Source organism: Oncorhynchus clarkii, chromosome 5 (assembly GCF_045791955.1).
Source record: "Oncorhynchus clarkii lewisi isolate Uvic-CL-2024 chromosome 5, UVic_Ocla_1.0, whole genome shotgun sequence".
Taxonomy (NCBI): Eukaryota; Metazoa; Chordata; class Actinopteri; order Salmoniformes; family Salmonidae; genus Oncorhynchus; species Oncorhynchus clarkii.
The window spans coordinates 81,237,394-81,258,217 of NC_092151.1; positions in this window are offsets into that span (position 1 = coordinate 81,237,394).

Here is a 20,824-nt window from a genome sequence, read left to right on the forward strand (position 1 = left end):
AAACACAGCACATCTCATAAAACACATCACATCTCATAAAACACAGCACATCTCACAAAACACAGTACATCTCACAAAACACAGTACATCTCATAAAACACATCACATCTCATAAAACACAGCACATCTCACAAATCATAGCACATCTCATAAAACACAGCACATCTCATAAAACATATCACATCTCATAAAACACAGTACATGTCATTAATTTAAACACAGCACATCTCATAAAACACATCACATCTCATAAAACACAGTACATGTCATTAATTTAAACACAGCACATCTCATAAAACACAGCACATCTCACAAAACACAGTACATCTCATAAAACACATCACATCTCATAAAACACAGCACATCTCACAAAACACAGTACATGTCAATAATTTAAACACAGCACATCTCATAAAACACAGTACATGTCATTAATTTAAACACAGCACATCTCATAAAACACAGCACATCTCATAAAACACAGTACATGTCATTAATTTAAACACAGCACATCTCATAAAACACATCACATCTCATAAAACACAGCACATCTCATAAAACACAGTACATGTCATTAATTTAAACACAGCACATCTCATAAAACACATCACATCTCATAAAACACAGCACATCTCACAAAACACAGCACATCTCATAAAACACAGTACACACTACTGTACACACACACATTTGACAGGTACACCAGATATACACTAGTAAAGCAGGTTGGATATTATGAAAGAAGGCCTACTGGTACCATTTACACAGTGTGTTTGTGTGTGTGTGTGTGTGTGTGTGTGTGCTTGTGTGTGTGTATGTGTACGTGTGTGCACATCTGTGTTACCTGCATTGTGCGTGTGTGTGTATTCCTTGTTCCTTCCGAAGGCGTTGCTATGGCGACCGTTGCCCAAAGGCTACCTTGAGCTATGCCCTTGGTCTTCTACTTCCTATGCATTACAATGGTCTGTCCTGCCCTTCAGTCCTTCAGTCTCTCATGTCAATAAAGACAATGGGATTCCTCAATTCACCTTCATCTCTTCATCCCAATCACACCAACACACAGACCAATAGAGACAGAGACAGCCCCTTCCCTCTAATATCAGTGCAAATCACTGCTGCAGTGTCAATCACATTCGCTTCCATTCCACATCACACCACATCAGCTACAATCAGAGCTACTGTTTCTCTTTCCTTCCATTGGTTCAGAGGTAGTGTTGTGTGCTCTATACTGTAGTGACAGTTCCTAAACTGAGTGTTCGTACTAAGAGTTGTGTGTGTGTGTAGCCTACAGTACTACGGTCTGTGCTATCAGGGATCCTTGGGACGTCCCTACCCCATTGAAGTTGAAATGTAAAATAGTTAAGGTAGGGGTTAAGGGTAAGGTCTGGTAAGGGCTATGGTTATGGTTAGGGTAAAGGTAGGGGTTACGGTTAGGGTAGAGATGTCCCAAGGATACTGGATAGCACTGACCACAGTACTCCTGTATGTACTGTATATTAACTTACTCTTTGCCATAATCTCATTTTGGTAATGGACTGTAGGGAATGCGTTGGCCTCTATTCTCAGCATGCTGCCCATTCATTCATCGTTGTCCATAACTTTGTTAAGCCCAGCTCATTACTGTTATCATTATGGATCATGTCATCAATCAGATTAAAGCAGCTGAAGGTGGGGCACAGCGCGCTACCTCAACGAGATGCAGAGTAATGGTTATTTGGAAAAGCATCAGATATAAAGTGATTTGAGGAGGCGAGGTGCCAATCTTGTTCTCTTCATTATCCTCTTGTTCTAACGGAGCTGACTGCTAACTGAAGATGTGGTTTGACCATTGGTTGGCCTCTGGTTGACATGAGTAAACTAGTCATGTTTAACATAACCCATACCGTGCCAAACACACGCCACAGAATCAACTTCCCTTTACATGAAAGCTAGCACTGCCACAATGTCAGGTCACAATGTCAGATTATGGGCATTGGACAGTCACTGCAAATGTCAGGTGATGCATGTTAACGAAATGTCCATCCAGCTCTGGAATTCATCCAGGGGCTAACCCTGTCTCCTCTTCCTGTTCCAGGTCAGGAGACGGACCGTGTAACAGTGCCTATAAGGAAATATTCAATATGTGGTGAATATTCATCCACAATGATTCTGACATGTTATATTCATGTATTCACTTCAAGTGCATCAATTCTTTCTTTGTGTATTCACCTCATGTTGTATGCAGGGGGATGCACTAACAAAATCACCAGGTAAGATGATGGCACAAGACCCACACCTTCCAGTGATGCACCTTAATCATATGATAGTAATCTGCTAATCATATGTAATCAAAACATTCTTTGTTTGCAGTAACAGTACCTTTTATAATACACCTTCTACAGATACTGGAACGTACAGGTTCGTTTCCCGTAGTTACAAGTTTCAGTGGGTAAAGAAATGTGCTCTGTGATTATAATCATTATAATTCCTTTGTGTGAATATTAAGACACAGATGATGCAATTTGTGAAAGAGAGAGAGAAAGTGAGCGAGAGAGAGCGAGAGTGAGAAAGAGAGGAGAGAGAGAGTGAGCGAGAGAGAGAGAATGAGCGAGCTAGAGAGAGAGCAAGAGAGAAGAGAGAGAGAGAGTGTGCGAGAGAAAGAGAGAGTGAGCGAGAGAGAGAGAATGAGCAAGCGAGAGAGAGAGCGAGAGCGAGAGAGAAGAGAGAGAGAGAGTGTGTGAGAGAAAGAGAAAGTGAGCGAGAAAGGAAGAGAGAGAGTAGCGAGAGAGCAGAGAGAGAGAGAAGAGAGAGTGAGAGAGAAGAGAGAAAGAGTGAGCGAGAGAGGAGAGAGAGAGAAGGAGCGAGTAAGTGAGAAAGAAGAGAAAAGAGAGAGAGAGTAAGTGAGAGAGAGTGTGCGAGAGAGAGAGAGAGTGAGTGAGCGAGAAAGAAGAGAAAAGAGAAAGAGAGTAAGTGAGAGAAAGAGAGCGAGTGAGTGAGAAAGAAGAGAAAAGAGAGAGAGAGAGTGCGAGAGAGAGACGGGAGAGAGAGAGAAGAGAGAGAGAGCATAAGAGAGAGAAAGAGAGAGTGAGCGAGAGACAAGAGAGAAAGAAAGAGTGAGCGAGAGAGAATGAGAGAGAGTTTTTTTTTTTTTTGAGTTTTTATAAAACCTTTATTTTTTACTCAAGTGTTAACATAAATAATGACACACTGCCTTTTCAGAAATGAAACAACAAATGTAATTCCTAAACAAAAATAAATACATAACATATACATTCAACTTATTTTATCAGCAAAAAATAATTTCCCCTCCTCTACAAAACAAAGCGCTCCTTCGTAGGCCCACTTCTCCTCAAATAATAGGAGATCTTTTACAGCTGAAAAGAACTCAAAATCAACTTTTATTCTTGCTTTCACTAAACCTTTAAAAACACATCTTACATCCTGCCCATATCCCGTTTCTATCTTATGTTTCCTACTCAGAAAAATTGACATCTTAGCTTGTCCCAAAATAAAATGTAACATTTGACATTTTCTTTTCTGTTGTTTACTATATTGAAACCCCAAAATAAAAACAGTGTTATTGAAAAACTCCCCTACAGCTTTAAACAAAGATTCCAACATTTCCAATAGCGGTTTTATCCTCTCACACTCCATAAAACAGTGAAAAATGGTTTCTCTTATATTACAAAAAGGACATCCATCTCTAACATCTGAGTTAATAACAGATACAAAAGCATTAACTGCAATGATGCCATGTAAAACCCTCCATTGCATATCACCAGTACCCTTTTGTAACGGTGGCTTGTACAGTGCTCTCCATGCTGGCTTTACCTTGTCATCAATGCCCAATTTTACCCTCCATGGAGTATCTTTTCTATTTTTCAATTTATCTTTATTCAACACCTTGACACACCCCCTATACAATTCCTTCCCATTCACCTCATCCAAACCCACCTCCTCCAACCCTCTCAAATCCAGCAATAACGCCTTTCTTTCTGACTCTGGGATATTTGGTGTAATCCCTAGTTTTGGAAATGAGATGTCTTCATCTTGCACCTTCTTCTTGTGGCTACTAAGCATACCCCATTCTTCCGCTGACAGAGCCTTCCTACAGCTCCCCAGCATTTGTCCGACAATCCTTTCCGACCTCATCCCCAAATGTTCTGCCACCCGTCTTCCATCCATTAAGGCGGGCCCAGCCATGGCCATTAACTGTCTTAAGGTGATGATTTTCCCCTTCACCAGAATCTTGGAGAAATGTGGAACAGCTGCAGTTGTACAATCCAGTCTTGCCCCATACACCAGAGGTTCCTCCAACAGCCAATGCACTGACTCCGCTGAAGTTCGTCTGGACACCTTCATTATGCTCCACACTCTGAGAAGGCCTCTGTAAAACGGAGGTACTCCCTCCCTAGAAATCTGGCTACTATCAACCAGAAATAAAGCCTTCTTTAAACCTAATCCTCCAACCCGCTGTAATATAAGACCTGCCACCCCTCTCCACACCACATTTTCCGGTCCATAAAGCAACCTTTGAATAAACTGAAACCGGAAAGCAGCAGCCCTACTAGCAAGATGTACAAGACCTTGTCCCCCCTCCTCTTTTGACAAATACAAATCACTTTGTGGAACCCAGTGATATTTATCCCAAAAGAAATCCACAATAATTGCCTGTATCTTAGCCAGAAGGCCAGATGGTGGTTCTAAAACTGACAACCGATGCCACAGTGCAGAGGCAATCACATTGTTAACTATAATAGTGCACCCCCTATATGACATACGAGATAGTAACCAACGCCATTTCCTCATCCTCCCTTCCACCATTTCAACCACCCCACTCCAATTTTTTTCCATAGTCCCCTCATCTCCTAGGTACACTCCAATATACTTAAAACCTCCCTTACACCATTCTAGCCCCCCTGGCAAAGCCATGATCCCTCCAGACCATTCTCCAATCTGTAAAGCACAACTCTTTTCCCAATTTACCTTTGCAGAGGATATTCCCCTAAAACGATCAACCATTAGACTCAAGCTATCCACCTCCGCTTGATTTTTCACTAGCACAACTACATCATCAGCATAGGCTGAAAGACGAATAGGAGGAATATCCTCTGAAAGGCACACCCCTGCAATGCGACTTCTAATGCTATTTAGTAGTGGCTCTATAGCAATAGCATATAACATCCCTGACATAGAACATCCCTGCCTAATACCTCTACACACTTTAAAAGGAGCACTCAAACCACCGTTAACTTTCAATACACTTTCAATGTCACCATATATCACCTTTATCATGGCAATAAAACCAGAGCTGAACCCAAACGCCTCAAACGTGTGCCATAAATATTGATGTTCAACTCGGTCAAATGCCTTTTCCTGATCAATTGAAATTAGACCAGCATCCAACCCAATAGCCCTAGAGACGTCCAAAAAATCACGAATCAGAGAAATGTTATCCCCTATCTGCCTGCCAGGAACACAGTAGGACTGGTCCGTATGTATGATTTGCCCCATCACCTCCCTCAGCCTGTTGGACAAAGCCTTTGACAATATCTTATAATCAGTACACAATAAAGCCACCGGCCTCCAGTTCTTCACCTCCCTCGGGTCACCCTTTTTGGGCAGTAGGGTGAGGACAGCCCTTCTGCAGCTTATTGGTAGTAACCCTCCGGTTAAACTATCATTAGCTACTTCTAACCAATCCTCTCCCAACATATCCCAAAAAGACTTAAAAAAGTCAACGGGAAGCCCATCAATGCCTGGAGCCCTTCCATTTTCCATGCCTTTTAATGCAGTGTATAAATCCTGCAAAGACAATGGTTGCTCAAGCTCAACCTGAGCTTCTGCAGGCAGCCCATCTTGGGAGCCCATCAAAGAACTGCTGTGTCACTGTTTTGTCCTCTTTGTACTCACACTTGTAGAGCTCAGCATAGACCTCTACTGCCCTCTTTCTAATTTCACTAGGGCTAGTGAGCTCTTGTCCAACAGCTGATTTGAGACAATGAATAATTTTTCTTTGTCCATTCTTTTTCTCTAAACCAAAGAAAAATTTGGATGAGGCATCCATTTCAGATATGCCCTGAAATTTACTTCTCACCAGTGCCCCCTGTGCTCTGATACCCAGCAGATCTGCCAATGCAGCTTTTCTCCTCTTGAGGGCCTGAGTATGGCCTCGATCTCCTGTGGTCTCAACCAACGTCATGAGTTCCACTATTTCAATCTCTAGGGCTTTCATTGATCTGGTGATATCCTTGGTGACATTCCTCGTGTATTGATTACAAAATTGTTGAATCTGGATTTTCCCTATATCCCACCATTGTTGAAGGGATACAAAACTGTCCTTTTGAGACCTCCACCTCTCCCAAAAAAAACTGAAACAGTTCCTGAAGTGAGCATCACTCAATAAAGTTATATTCAAATGCCAGTATGCGCTTTTAGGTTTTACATCGTTAATGAACACCACCTCTGTTATTAAACAATGATCAGAAAATCCCACTGGAGTTATCACACTTGATTTACAGACCTGAGATTGATGCTCAAAAACATAAAACCTATCTAACCTGGCCATAGAGATGATGTTCTCTCTCACATGCGCCCAGGTGGACTGCCTTGTTCCTCCATGTTGACTCCGCCAAATATCACACAGTTCATTTGTTACAATAAGGCGTTTTAAAAACGTCCTTGAGGCTATATGAGGTTCTTGGTGATTTCTATCTAAATCACTAACTGTGCAGTTAAAATCCCCAGCCTATCTAAATCACTAACTGTGCAGTTAAAATCCCCAGCAATAAACAAATAATCTTCTTTGTTACATTTCTCAATGGTATTTGATAATGTCTCTAAAAAACATACCCTCTCAACTGTCACCACTGGGGCATATACATTTATCAGACACATATTGATGTTTTCATACCTTGCTCTAACTTTTAATAACCTCCCCTCAACTACCTCTTCAACCTCATATGACAAAGGCAAAAACCCTTTTGAGAACAAGATAACACACCCCCACTTTTTGAGTTTTTATGACTACACACCACTGCCCCCCCCCACTCCTGTTGCCACATAACTTCATTTTCCAAATTACTATGCAGAAAAATGATGTCACTTCCCTTTCCCCTCATTAACTCATACACCATGGCTCTTTTTTTAACATCTCTTGCCCCATTTACGTTTAAAGAAGAGATCTTAAAACTGCTCATGGATAAGAAAAAAATACAGAGGAAGATACAGCCACCACATCTCTTTACAGAGTTAAAACTGCAACTGAACTCTTTCATTTTCTTTAGAATTTGCATCACTTATTACTCTCGTGACCACTTTCTTGAGTCTAGCAATTTCAGGGCTTTTCAAACCTCCCCCTGTAATTTTTGACATCAGAAACTTTGCTGATTCAATAAACAATTCACGTTCAGGGAAAAAATCAGTTACATTGTAATCCTGCATATATTTCTTCCCTTTTGTCAACTTCAGAAATTGACGTATCTTCTCGATCCCATACCTCCCTTCCACCCCATCTATCTCACTATATTGTTGTGACGCGTCAGATGACTCACTCTCGCTATCCTCCCCAGAAGAAAACCCCATCTCTACAACCTGTTCATCTTCACCTGATTTATCCATCTCTACCTTTCTCTTAGAATTAGACCCTTCACCACCCCTTAAATTCTTCCTTTTACTCCTCGGTATTTTGAAAACATCCGCTTCCTTTTCCGTTATTTCAATCTCCTCTTGACCTCCAATTTCATTTTCCAGCACCACCTCAGCGACGGCAGTCGCAATCTCACCTACTGTTTCCCCTCCCTCTTTGTTCTGATCTACCACAATTGCCCCCATATCCACAATGCCTTCCTCTCCTACTTTTCCAACCACATCTGCCCACCTTCTCTCTTCCCCTACACCTGTAGTATTTTCATCCCTTCGCTGTGGTACGTTAGTTGCACCCGCACCAAAGCTACTAACTACCAGGCTCAGCGCGCTCATTCTCGGGACAATTACGCACCAAATGCCCCTCTCTTCCACATCCAAAACATTTCATTGATTCAGTAGATGCATAGAAGACATAATCAAATCCATCAATCTTAAAACTAAACGCTAAATTCAGTTCATCTCCTTCCTTTTTAAAAATCATATGCACTTGTCTCCTATGAGACACGACATGTTTCAACAACGGAGATTTGCATCCAAAAAGAACCTTCTTTATTGTAGATACGATTTGACCATGGCAAGATAACTCTCGCTCTAACACTTCATCTCTAACAAACGGTGGCACGTTAGAAAGCATAACTTTCTTCGCAGGATTCATAAGCGGAAATACCTGCGTCTGTGTCTCCCGCAACACAACACCCCTCTCAACTATCTTATTCACCTTTTCAATTGAATCTAAGAATATCACTACAGCGCTATTCATCCTTGAGGCTGATTTGATGCTATCATACCCAATGATAGCACCCACAGCCAAGCTACATTCTTCCACTGAACACCCAGCCGCAGCAGGAATTTTTACTCCATGCCTCCGACTAAGTTTTTCAAACTCTACATTTCTGCGAGTGGCCATTGCAACCAGCCCCACCCGCTGGTTGTGCCCTCGCGAAAAACCAACCTCAAAGATCCCACCACCCCTATACGTGCTTAGTGATAGTTAAACAATATACCCTTAAAACAACTAAACTAATCAATATATATATATGTACATACCAAAACTCAATAGAGTGAAAATAAATTCCATTCGCTCTCACAAACACTCTGCTTGACGACTCACTCCCAGCATGCACTCCGACGAGAGAGAGAGAGAGAGAGAAAGTGAGCGAGAGAGGAGAGAGAAAGAGCGAGAGAGAAGCGAGAAAGAGAGAGTGAGCAAGAGAGAAGAGAGGATGAGTGAGAAAGAAGAAAAAAGAGAGAGAGAGAGTAAGCGAGAGAGACAGAGAGAGAGAGTAAGCGAGAGAGAGAGAGAGTGAGCGAGAGAGAGAGAGAGAAAGAGAGAGAGGAGAGAGAGAGAGCGCAAGAGAGAGAAATAGAGAGTGATTGAGAGACAGAGAGTAAGCGAGAGAGAGACAGAGAGGGAGAGACTAAGTGAGAGAGAGAGAAAGTGAGAGAGTAAGCGAGAGAGAGAGTGAGCGAGAGAGAGAGAGAGAGAGAGAGAGAGAGAAGAGAGAGAGAGCGCAAGAGAGAGAAAGAGAGAGTGAGTGAGAGAGAAGAGAGAAAGAGAGAGTGAAAAAGAGAGAGAGAGAGAGTGAGCGAGAGAGAATGAGAGAGAGAGAGAGAGAGAGAAAGTGAGCGAGATAAGAGATAGAGGGAGAGAGAAGAGAGAGAGAGAAATAGAGAGAGAGAGAGAGAGAGAGAGAGAGAGAGAAGAGAGAAAAAGACGGTGAGCGAGAGAGTAAGTGAGCGAGAGAGTAGAGAGAGAGCAGAAAGATAGAGAGAGAGAGCGAGAGAGAGAAAGAGAGAGTGAGTGAGAGAGAAGAGAGAAAGAGAGAGTGAACGAGAGAGATACAAGAGAGAGAGAATGAGCAAGAGAGAGAGGAGAGAGAGAGAATGAGAGAGAAGAGAGAGAGAATAAGAGAGAAGAGAGAAAGAGAGAGTGAGCAAGAGAGAAAAGAGAAAGAGTGTAAGCGAGAGAGAGTGAGTGAGAGAGAGAGAAGAGAAAAGAGAGAGTGAGCGAGAGGGAGTGTGTGAGAGAGAGAGAGAGAGAGTGAGCGAGAGAGGAGAGAGAGAGAGAGCGAGAGAGAAGAGAGAGCGAGAGAGAGAAGAGAGAAAGAGAGAGTGAGCGAGAGAGAGAGAGAGGAGAAAGAGAGAGTGAGCGAGAAAGAGAAAAGAGAGAGAGAGAGTAAGCGAGAGAGAGAGAGAGAGCGAGAGAGAGTGAGAGAGTGAGTGAGCCCAGAGGCTCTCACCCCCCCTGAGAGAGAGTATGCGAGAGAGAGAGAATGAGCGAGAGAGTAGAGAGAGAGAGTGAGCGAGAGAGCAGAAAGATAGAGAGAAGAGAGAGAGAGAGAGATAGAGAGAGAAAGAGAGAGTGAGTGAGAGAGAAGAGAGAAAGAGAGAGTGAGCGAGAGAGAGACAAGAGAGAGAGAATGAGCAAGAGAGAGAGAGAGGAGAGAGAGAGAATGAGAGAGAAGAGAGAGAGAATAAGAGAAGAGAGAAAGAGAGAGTGAGCAAGAGAGAAAAGAGAAAGAGTGTAAGCGAGAGAGAGAGTGAGTGAGAGAGAGAGAAGAGAAAAGAGAGAGAGAGTGAGCGAGAGGGAGTGTGTGTGAGAGAGAGTGAGAGAGTGAGCGAGAGAGGAGAGAGAGAGAGAGAGAGAGAGAAGAGAGAGCGAGAGAGAGAAGAGAGAAAGAGAGAGTGAGCGAGAGAGAGAGAGGAGAAAGAGAGAGTGAGTGAGAAAGAGAAAAGAGAGATAGAGTAAGAGAGAGAGAGAGTGAGTGAGAGAGAGAGAAGAGAAAAGAGAGAGAGAGAGTGAGCGAGAGAGAGTGTGTGTGAGAGAGCAAGAGAGGAGAGAGAGAGATAGAGAGAGAGTGAGCGAGACAGAGAGAAGAGAGATAGAGAGATAGTGAGCGAGACAGAGAGAAGAGAGAGCGAGAGAGAGTGAGAGAGTGAGTGAGCTCTGAGGCTCTCACCCCCCCTGAGCACTCCCCCTGTCAGCCACCCTGATAGCCCTTCTGACAACCCCTCCACACTCACTGAGGACAAACACAAGACACAGATTGTATTACTTGTGGTCTCAAATGGGAAATATGTAGAAAAAAAACTTTTTCCCAAACACATTGTGTCTAAACTCTGGTGTCCAAACACCCAGCGCGCCCTCGACCTTCTGTCTGAGGACCAATTAGGCTCACTTAGCCACATAATAATACACACAGGCACAAACGACCTGAGAGCACAACAGGAAAGGGTGGCCACAGCACTGAAGGGAGTGATTGAAAAGGCTTCTTCTACTTTCCCCAATGCACAAGTGGTTATCTCCACCCTGCTACCACGAAAAGACTTCCACCCTGCCACAGGCTAGCACTGGAATAATATGATCAGATTTTTTGGTTCTAGTCAGGATTCTAGCAGCCGTATTTAGCACTAACTGAAGTTTATTTAGTGCATTATCCGGGTAGCCGGAAAGTAGAGCATTGCAGTAGTCTAACCTAGAAGTAACAAAAGCATGGATTCCTTTTTCTGCATCATTTTTGGACAGAAAGTTTCTGATTTTTGCAATTTTACGTGGATGGAAAGAAGCTGTCCTTGAAACAGTCTTGATATGTTCGTCAAAAGAGAGATCAGGGTCCAGAGTAACGCCGAGGTCCTTCACAGTACCTGACAGACTAACATTTCTATAGGAATAGTTCAAACAATCCAATACCTTTACCGGTATGCCATCAAGCCCAGGGGTTTTTACAGACTGAAAGGATTTAATAGCCTTCGCACTGATCTTCCATTTTTTCCATTTTCCATTTTTTATATTATTTGGAAAGAATTCCTTACCGTAATCTTCATTCAGTGGGAGAGGATGAGATGGAAAAGAGAACATCTGCCTAAACTAATTAGCTTCCTCTTTTAAAATATAATTCAGAAAATCATAGATGACTCCATCTTCAGTAACGAGTTTCTGCAAATTCCTTTTGGTAGCGTTCCTGTATTGGAGATTCAGGAAGAATTCTGTGCATTTTCTCCATATTCCATACAGTTTGCTTTATTTTTGTAATAGATTACATTAGATCGTTCGTGAATAAGTTCCTCAAGTTCTTTTTGTTTTTCGTCTAACTTATTTTGTATCTCTGTAGTATCATTTTTATTGCTATCTATCTGTACTATTAGTTCATGGATTTCTTGATAGTTTGTAGAGTGATTACCTTTACAGTCCATTGAGGTACTTAACACTGTGTTATAGTCTCCTACCATGATGATTTGATCATTTGCTGCCTGTAATTTCAATAAATTGGTATAAATGTTTTCGAATAAGTATGGATCATCCTGATTTGGACTATATAGATTAATGAGCCCAATCTCTTTTTTGATATTCAAAAGGATCCACCTTCCTTGTGAATCATTCCTGACTATTTGCACATTCCGATCAAAATGTTTGTTAATTAATATCATCACACATTTTGAGTTCCTTTGTCCATGACAGAAAATTATTTCACCACCCCATTCCTTTTTCCACACAACTTCATCTAAGGATGTAGAGTGAGTTTCCTGTAAATTATATGTTATATTCCTTCCTTCCTGATCTTTTTTATAATCTGCTAAACCGTTACAATTATAACTAGTTATACTTATTTCACCCCTTACCATAACTAGATACCATTCTCAGTCTAAATTGACCATAATTAGTGCTTGTGAAGTTACTGCCATCCGAGGTATTATGACAGTCAAAACTAGAGCTTCCAAATATTTGATATTTAGAATTCAGTGTTTGTTTTATTCCCTTGCCTGTTTGCCTGTGAGCCAATACCACAGATGTTAGAAAATTGAGACAAGATATTATGTGTGTAGTAAATCTGAGTAGGTTGATGTGTATGATATTGGATGCGATTTAGTGAGAGTGTGTACGATGTCTGTATAAGAGTAAGACTATAATGTGTGATGACCAAATAAAAAATAACTCCGCCAATTTGCATGGTTGAGTGTCTATGTGTGTAACATGTAGTGCGTATAGCCTTAATATTCATGATAATTGTAATCCATATCGTATCACCGTCATAGTTGCATCATAATTACCTTTAACATCATTGAAAACACATCCCAGCATTTCCATAGCAATTGACATTTCACATGATCATGAAAGAGACCTTGCATTACTCTAGAGGCGGCTTCACTACAGTACAAATGTGTTCTGTACAATATGTTATTATTCCCCAATGCCCCTATTCTGATATCTTCCCCTTGCTTGTTGTAAACATACAGTGCCTTGCGAAATTATTCGGCCCCCTTGAACTTTGCGACCTTTTGCCACATTTCAGGCTTCAAACATAAAGATATTAAACTGTATTTTTTTGTGAAGAATCAACAACAAGTGGGACACAATCATAAAGTGGAACGACATTTATTGGATATTTCAAACTTTTTTAACAAATCAAAAACTGAAAAATTGGGCGTGCAAAATTATTCAGCCCCCTTAAGTTAATACTTTGTAGCGCCACCTTTTGCTGCGATTACAGCTGTAAGTCGCTTGGGGTATGTCTCTATCAGTTTTGCACATCGAGAGACTGAAATTTTCTCCCATTCCTCCTTGCAAAACAGCTCGAGCTCAGTGAGGTTGGATGGAGAGCATTTGTGAACAGCAGTTTTCAGTTCTTTCCACAGATTCTCGATTGGATTCAGGTCTGGACTTTGACTTGGCCATTCTAACACCTGATATGTTTATTTTTGAACCATTCCATTGTAGATTTTGCTTTATGTTTTGGATCATTGTCTTGTTGGAAGACAAATCTCCGTCCCAGTCTCAGGTCTTTTGCAGACTCCATCAGGTTTTCTTCCAGAATGGTCCTGTATTTGGCTCCATCCATCTTCCCATCAATTTTAACCATCTTCCCTGTCCCTGCTGAAGAAAAGCAGGCCCAAGCCATGATGCTGCCACCACCGTGTTTGACAGTGGGGATGGTGTGTTCAGCTGTGTTGCTTTTACGCCAAACATAACGTTTTGCATTGTTGCCAAAAAGTTCAATTTTGGTTTCATCTGACCAGAGCACCTTCTTCCACATGTTTGGTGTGTCTCCCAGGTGGCTTGTGGCAAACTTTAAACAACACTTTTTATGGATATCTTTAAGAAATGGCTTTCTTCTTGCCACTCTTCCATAAAGGCCAGATTTGTGCAATATACGACTGATTGTTGTCCTATGGACAGAGTCTCCCACCTCAGCTGTAGATCTCTGCAGTTCATCCAGAGTGATCATGGGCCTCTTGGCTGCATCTCTGATCAGTCTTCTCCTTGTATGAGCTGAAAGTTTAGAGGGACGGCCAGGTCTTGGTAGATTTGCAGTGGTCTGATACTCCTTCCATTTCAATATTATCACCTGCACAGTGCTCCTTGGGATGTTTATAGCTTGGGAAATCTTTTTAGTATCCAAATCCTGCTTTAAACTTCTTCACAACAGTATCTCGGACCTGCCTGGTGTGTTCCTTGTTCTTCATGATGCTCTCTGCGCTTTTAACGGACCTCTGAGACTGTCACAGTGCAGGTGCATTTATACGGAGACTTGATTACACACAGGTGGATTGTATTTATCATCATTAGTCATTTAGGTCCACATTGGATCATTCAGAGATCCTCACTGAACTTCTGGAGAGAGTTTGCTGCACTGAAAGTAAAGGGGCTGAATAATTTTGCACGCCCAATTTTTCAGTTTTTGATTTGTTAAAAAAGTTTGAAATATCCAATAAATGTCGTTCCACTTCATGATTGTGTCCCACTTGTTGTTGATTCTTCACAAAAAAAATACAATTTTATATCTTTATGCCTGAAATGTGGCAAAAGGTCGCAAAGTTCAAGGGGGCCGAATACTTTTGCAAGGCACTGTATATAAACTTGTAGACAAATACATAAAAAAGATAGACAAACAATAAACACATTCAATTACAACAGTTTTTGACAATAGAGAGGGAGAGAAGAGAAAAGAGAGAAAGATAAAGTGAGAGAATAGAGCAAGATCAGGTGTGTGTGTGTGTATGTATAAGTCCGTATGTGTAAGCGAGCATGTAATTGAGTACAAGTGTGTTCCTATCCACTTCATAATGTTCAGATATTTTTATAGTTCCCATACTTTTTTTTTCGGAACCTGAAGTTTCTGTAGAATTTAGTACAGCCATGGTGTTATGGAGCTGTCTCGGAATAGCTGTCCATCTATAAAGAGGTGTCCACAATGAGAAAGGCACACTTACACTTCTCCCTTTGTTGCCTTTGTACCGGATACAGTCTCTTACAATGTTTGTTTATCTCCCTTGGAAATTGGTCATTGAGACCGAATTTGGTCCCTTTAAGCTCCCTTCCCCTGCTTTTGATCAGCTCCTTTTGTTGGTAGTGTTCAAATTTTGCAATGATCGGTCAGGGAAACTTGGTCTTGTCACCCCGAGCTCCAAGTCTGTGTACTCGATGGAAAGCCACCTTGTTTACAATCTCTATAGGACGTTTCAAGGTGGATTTCATGAATTCTGTGATCGAGCCCTCTGGATTATTGGATGCATCCTCAGGAATCCCAGAAAAAAAATCATGCATGCTACGACTTTGTATGTCTAGTAGCGACTCCCTCAACACCCTGTTTTCCCTGAGTAGACAATCCATGTTGGAATCGTGGATTTTTAGCTTGGCTATGAGTGTCTTGTTTTCTCCTTGGAGCGTGCCAATTTCACTCCGGCTGAACTCCAAACTCCCCCCTCAGTCCTGTTACCTCCTCACACAACTTCTCCAGTGTTGCATGGATTCCAGCTAGAACACTAGCCTTTATTTCAACGGTAAGTAAATTGTCCGTGTCTGTAGAATAATCTCTTTTTATGTCGGGTTAAAGTTATTTTGTGAAGTAGTCGGATCTTTCCATGATGGAGTATGTTGTTCCTCTATAGCGTAAAGCTGTTGGTATTTGTCGATTTCCCTCAGGATCTCCTTAGTATCCAGGTTGGCTCTTTACTGCAACCAGTTGTTTTACGAAAAGATAACAATGAGTCTTTCCCACAGCGACGACAGGTGTCTGTTGTACAGCCAGCCAGCTAGCACTCAAGGAATCCACACAAAAAAATGTAACACAAACTTGCAGTCCCAGCCGTAAAGGCTAACCGTGTCATGGAATCCTTAGCAACAAAACTTTAGTTCTGGTTAAAATCAATTTAATGACACAATTTTAATAGAAACAACAAAGCGAGTGTAGACAGTAAAATGTTCTGTTGCGCGATCTGATTACATATTTTATATTAAACGAGCCTACCCAAAGAGTCACCATAAGTGGGAGAAAAGCTAGCAAAGAAAGAGACCAGTAACAAAACTCAAAAAGCTATTCATCTAAACAGTGTCCGAAGGCAGACCTTTACACACTGTTGTGACCCACTTCCTCAACCTAAATCGTTTCCTGGTGGAGAGGACACCATGCCCCTCATTTTTCATAACAAACTTTCTCGGATTAGAAAAAAGCCTCAAGATTAACTTTTTTTCCCCTTGGTCTCATTCAGGAACCTTGTTAGTTCCCTCAACGTGTACTTTGACCCCTCTGCTTGACTGGCTGTCAGTTCCAGACTAATTGAGGAGGAGTGTGAAAAAAAGGCCTCCTCATCATCCTCTTCCTCAGACTCACTTTCCGCCTCATCATCTCCATCTCCCATCCTGACCACCTGCCCTTCCTCTCTGGTCAGGACCTCCCCCCCAGCACCAGGCAAAGGTTCTTTGGTGCCTTTGACCACACCAGCCTCTCCCCTCCCAACTTCTTTCTTCTCCCCCTTTTTCCTTTTCCGCTTGACACCCTCCTCCTCCCCCCTAGTCTCTTACACTTCGCCACTATACTCTCCTCAACCACAAGCATAACCTGACTAGGCCCAGCCTCATCTACACCACCATCCATAGCATGACTAGGCCCAGCCTCAACTACCCCACCATCTCTAGCCTGACTAGGGTCAGTCTCATCTGCACCACCATCACTGGCATGACTAGGCCCAGCCTCTGCTGCCTGCGTCTCATTGCCCCCTGCACGTTGAACTCGATTTCCCCCACTGGTGCTTGAACCCTCACCTTGTCTATGGCCTTTATGTCGGCACGCAAAACTGTTATGCCCCAAATCCCCACACAAAACACTGTAGACTATCTGTGCATGCAAACCGTGCGTAGAGCTCCTCCACATGCCTCACTTTAAAATGCACATTTAGCTATTGCTCATTGTTATTCAGAAACATGAATGCAGTCCTCCGGAACGAAACAATATTCTTAACGGCAAAGGCCTGAAAACCTGCAGACAGTTCACGATATCTGCTACCACCCTGGTTCAAGGGGTAGAAAGAGGCGGAATGGGCACCAACACACCCCTTACAAATATTCCACTGACAATGAGCCTACCAACCAAATCTGACCTTTTTATGAACACAACCACAGCGTAGTTAATTCTGGAAGCGGAATGTATAAATTCAGCTCCTACCTGTTCACCGACCACGAGCAGAACCTCCTCCACCTTAACTCCATTCTCAGGAACACACCTGAAACCATGCCGTAACGACAGCGTCTCCTCCGTGCAAGGCTGAGAAGCCATCGCGCACACCACACCTTCCAAACACCAGGAAACTAAAACTCTGTCCTCTTCCACCCTAAACTTTGAAAAAAAACTGTGGATACCGCTAAAACTAATAGCGCATTAACCCTCCACAATAAAAAATAAAAATTGAAAGAAAAGACCATGGACAGAATCAAGAAAACACTCAAACTCCAAAAAACTCCCAGCATGCACTGCGAGAGAGCGAGAGAGAGCGAGAGAGAGGGAGCTAATGATACTGTAGTTAATAATGAGATGCTTCTAACTTAACAATTGGATTCATTTTGTATCCATATTAGGAAAAGGAAAAAATAAACAGATTGAAGAAAGGGGGAGACTGTAATTCAGTTCTCATCATTTTGACATATGAATATATGATATCCTGGCAACTTATATTGGCCAGTTGCTTTATCCCAGTGTATAACATGGGGGATATTGCCTGTCAACTATGACTGACGAGGCTTAAAGAAACAGTACATTAAATTGTAAACGATAGACACTGAACCTGCCATATGAGGGACAGATGAGAAATGAAGAGAGAGAGAGAGAGAGAGAGAGAGAGAGAGAGAGAGAGAGAGAGAGAGAGAGAGAGAGAGAGAGAGAGAGAGAGAGTGAGCGAGCGAGTGACGAAATGAGAGAAAGAGAGAAAGCGATTCACTATAGGGGAAGACAGATGGGAAAGACATATCGGAGAAGAAAGAGATAAGATAGGCTCTGAAATAAATTGCAAAGAGAAGGGTAGAAGTGAGGGGATGAAAGGATGAGGAATGGGGAAAATGTAATAGAGAGAGAGAGAGAAAGCGAGACCAGGAAGAGGGGGAGAGGGAGAAAGATGCAATATAAGGTATCTTCAGTTGTACTGAAACAGTTGAATCAATTTGATGTCAGTCACTCGGGGTTGATCACATGACTTGTGAGCATGCTCAGTAGGGTTTACCCTAGCCCACTGGGGTGGGAAATAAAGACAGGAGCAAGAGAAAAAGGACAGTAGGGAAAAGACAGAAAAGAAAACAGGAAAGAGAGAAAGGAAGCAACGGAGAAATGAAGCAAGGAAATGTGTGTAATGATGGAGTGAATAATTAATATGAAACAAGACTGAACCTGAAGAAACAAAACAGAACCTGAAGACACACACACCCCATCATTACCCCCCAGCCCCGCCCCCTAACCCCCTACACACACACACACACACACACACACACACACACACACACACACACACACACACACACACACACACACACACACACAAGATAAATATAAGCCCTCTACACAGTAACAACTTCCCCGTGGCTACTGCAACCAATAGTAGGGGTGTTGCAATATTCCCTTCACACCCCAGTGAAGGGGTCGCTCTCATACAGCATGATTCTATTGGAGACATGGATCTCACTCTCCACCCTCAGGGGCTTGAAGAGAGGCTACTGCTGTGGTTCATTGTCCTCTGTCGTCTACTGTAGCTGGAGGTGGTTCTCTACACATCCACACGAACACACACACACACACACACACACACTGTCTGTGGAGATGCATCTCAGTGAGAAGTTGAGCTTAGCAGTCTGGGAGGAGACCGTGTTGTTTTCAATTCACATGTCTTATTACAATTCATCACATTTATACAGACTTTTACTGTTATAGTAGGTCTCTACTGAGTAGAGTCTACCCAGGTGATGCTCTGTCTGCCTTGGGGAAACTCACAAACTGCAAAGTTATGCTCTCTTTTATGACCCCTGTGTAATGAAAACCTCCCTCATCTTCCCTCTCCTTCCATCCTCCCTTATTCCTTCCATCTTCTTCTCTATCACTGTGAGTACTGCTACTTACTGTTGAGTACTGTGTTAACGTGGTTCATTTCTATAACAGCTAAATGGGTCAAATACAGTTGACAAACCACCACAATGTAATGTCCTTATTAGCAGATTGCCTCAGAGCCCAAAAATGTGCTCTGTGATGCACACACACACACACACACACACACACACACACACACATACAAACACAGTAATTAGTCAGTGTTCTGTTCCAGAACCGGCGAGGAGAGGAGCGCGATCTGGGCCACAGCGGGGCCCGAGGTGACGCTCCATTTGTTTCTGTGTGGAGACTCAGATTAAGAACACTTTAAACAGTTAAAACTCTTTAAAGTCCATTTAGAACTGTTCTAACTCTCTGAAGCCCATTTAGGACAGTTTGAACTCTCTGAAGTCCATTTAGAACAGTTCAAACTCTCTGAAGTCCATTTAGAACAGTTCAAACTCCCCGAAGCCCATTTTTTGAACAGTTCAAACTCTCTGAAGCTCATTTAGAACAGTTTGAACTCTCTGAAGTCCATTTAGAAGAGTTCAACTCTCTGAAGCCCATATAGAACAGTTCAAACTCTCTGAAGTCCATTTAGAACACTTTGAGCTCTCTGAAGTCCATTTAGAACAGTTCAAACTCTCTGAAGCTCATTTAGAACAGTTCAAACTCTCTGAAGCCCATTTAGAACAGTTCGAACTCTCTGAAGTCAATTTAGAAGAGTTCGAACTCTCTGAAGTCCATTTAGAACAGTTCAAACTCTCTGAAGTCCATTTAGAAGAGTTCAAACTCTCTGAAGTCCATTTAGAACAGTTCAAACTCTCTGAAGTCCATTTAGAACAGTTCGAACTCTCTGAAGTCCATTTAGAACTGTTCAAACTCCCTGAAGCCCCTTTTTTGAACAGTTCGAACTCTCTGAAGTCCATTTAGAAGATTTCGAACTCTCTGAAGTCAATTTAGAACAGTTCAAACTCCCTGAAGCCCCTTTTTTGAACAGTTCGAACTCTCTGAAGTCCATTTAGAAGATTTCGAACTCTGAAGTCCATTTAGAAGTTCAAACTCTCTGAAGTCCATTTAGAACAGTTCAAACTCTCTGAAGCCCTTTTCGAACAGTTAAAACTCTCTGAAGCTCATTTAGAAGAGTTTGAACTCTCTGAAGTCCATTTAGAACAGTTCGAACTCTCTGAAGTCCATTTAGAACAGTTCAAACTCCCTGAAGCCCATTTTTTGAACAGTTCAAACTCTCTGAAGCTCATTTAGAACAGTTTGAACTCTCTGAAGTCCATCTAGAACAGTTTGAACTCTCTGAAGTCCATTAAGAACAGTTCGAACTCTCTGAAGTCCATTTAGAAAAGTTCGAACTCTCTGAAGCCCATTTAGAACAGTTCGAACTCTCTGAAGTCCATTTAGAAGAGTTCGAACTCTCTGAAGTCCATTTAGAACAGTTCAAACTCTCTGAAGTTCATTTAGAACAGTTCAAACTCTCTGAAGCCCATTTCGAACAGTTAAAACTCTCTGAAGCTCATTTAGAACAGTTCGAAATCTCTGAAGCCCATTTAGAACAGTTTGAACTCTCTGAAGTCCATTTAGAAGAGTTCGAACTCTCTGAAGTCAATTTAGAACAGTTCAAACTCTCTGAAGTCCATTTAGAACAGTTTGAACTCTCTGAAGTCCATTTAGAACAGTTCAAACTCCCTGAATCCCCTTTTTTGAACAGTTCGAACTCTCTGAAGTCCATTTAGAAGATTTCGAACTCTCTGAATTCCATTTAGAACAGTTCAAACTCTCTGAAGTCCATTTAGAACAGTTCAAACTCTCTGAAGCCCATTTCGAACAGTTAAAACTCTCTGAAG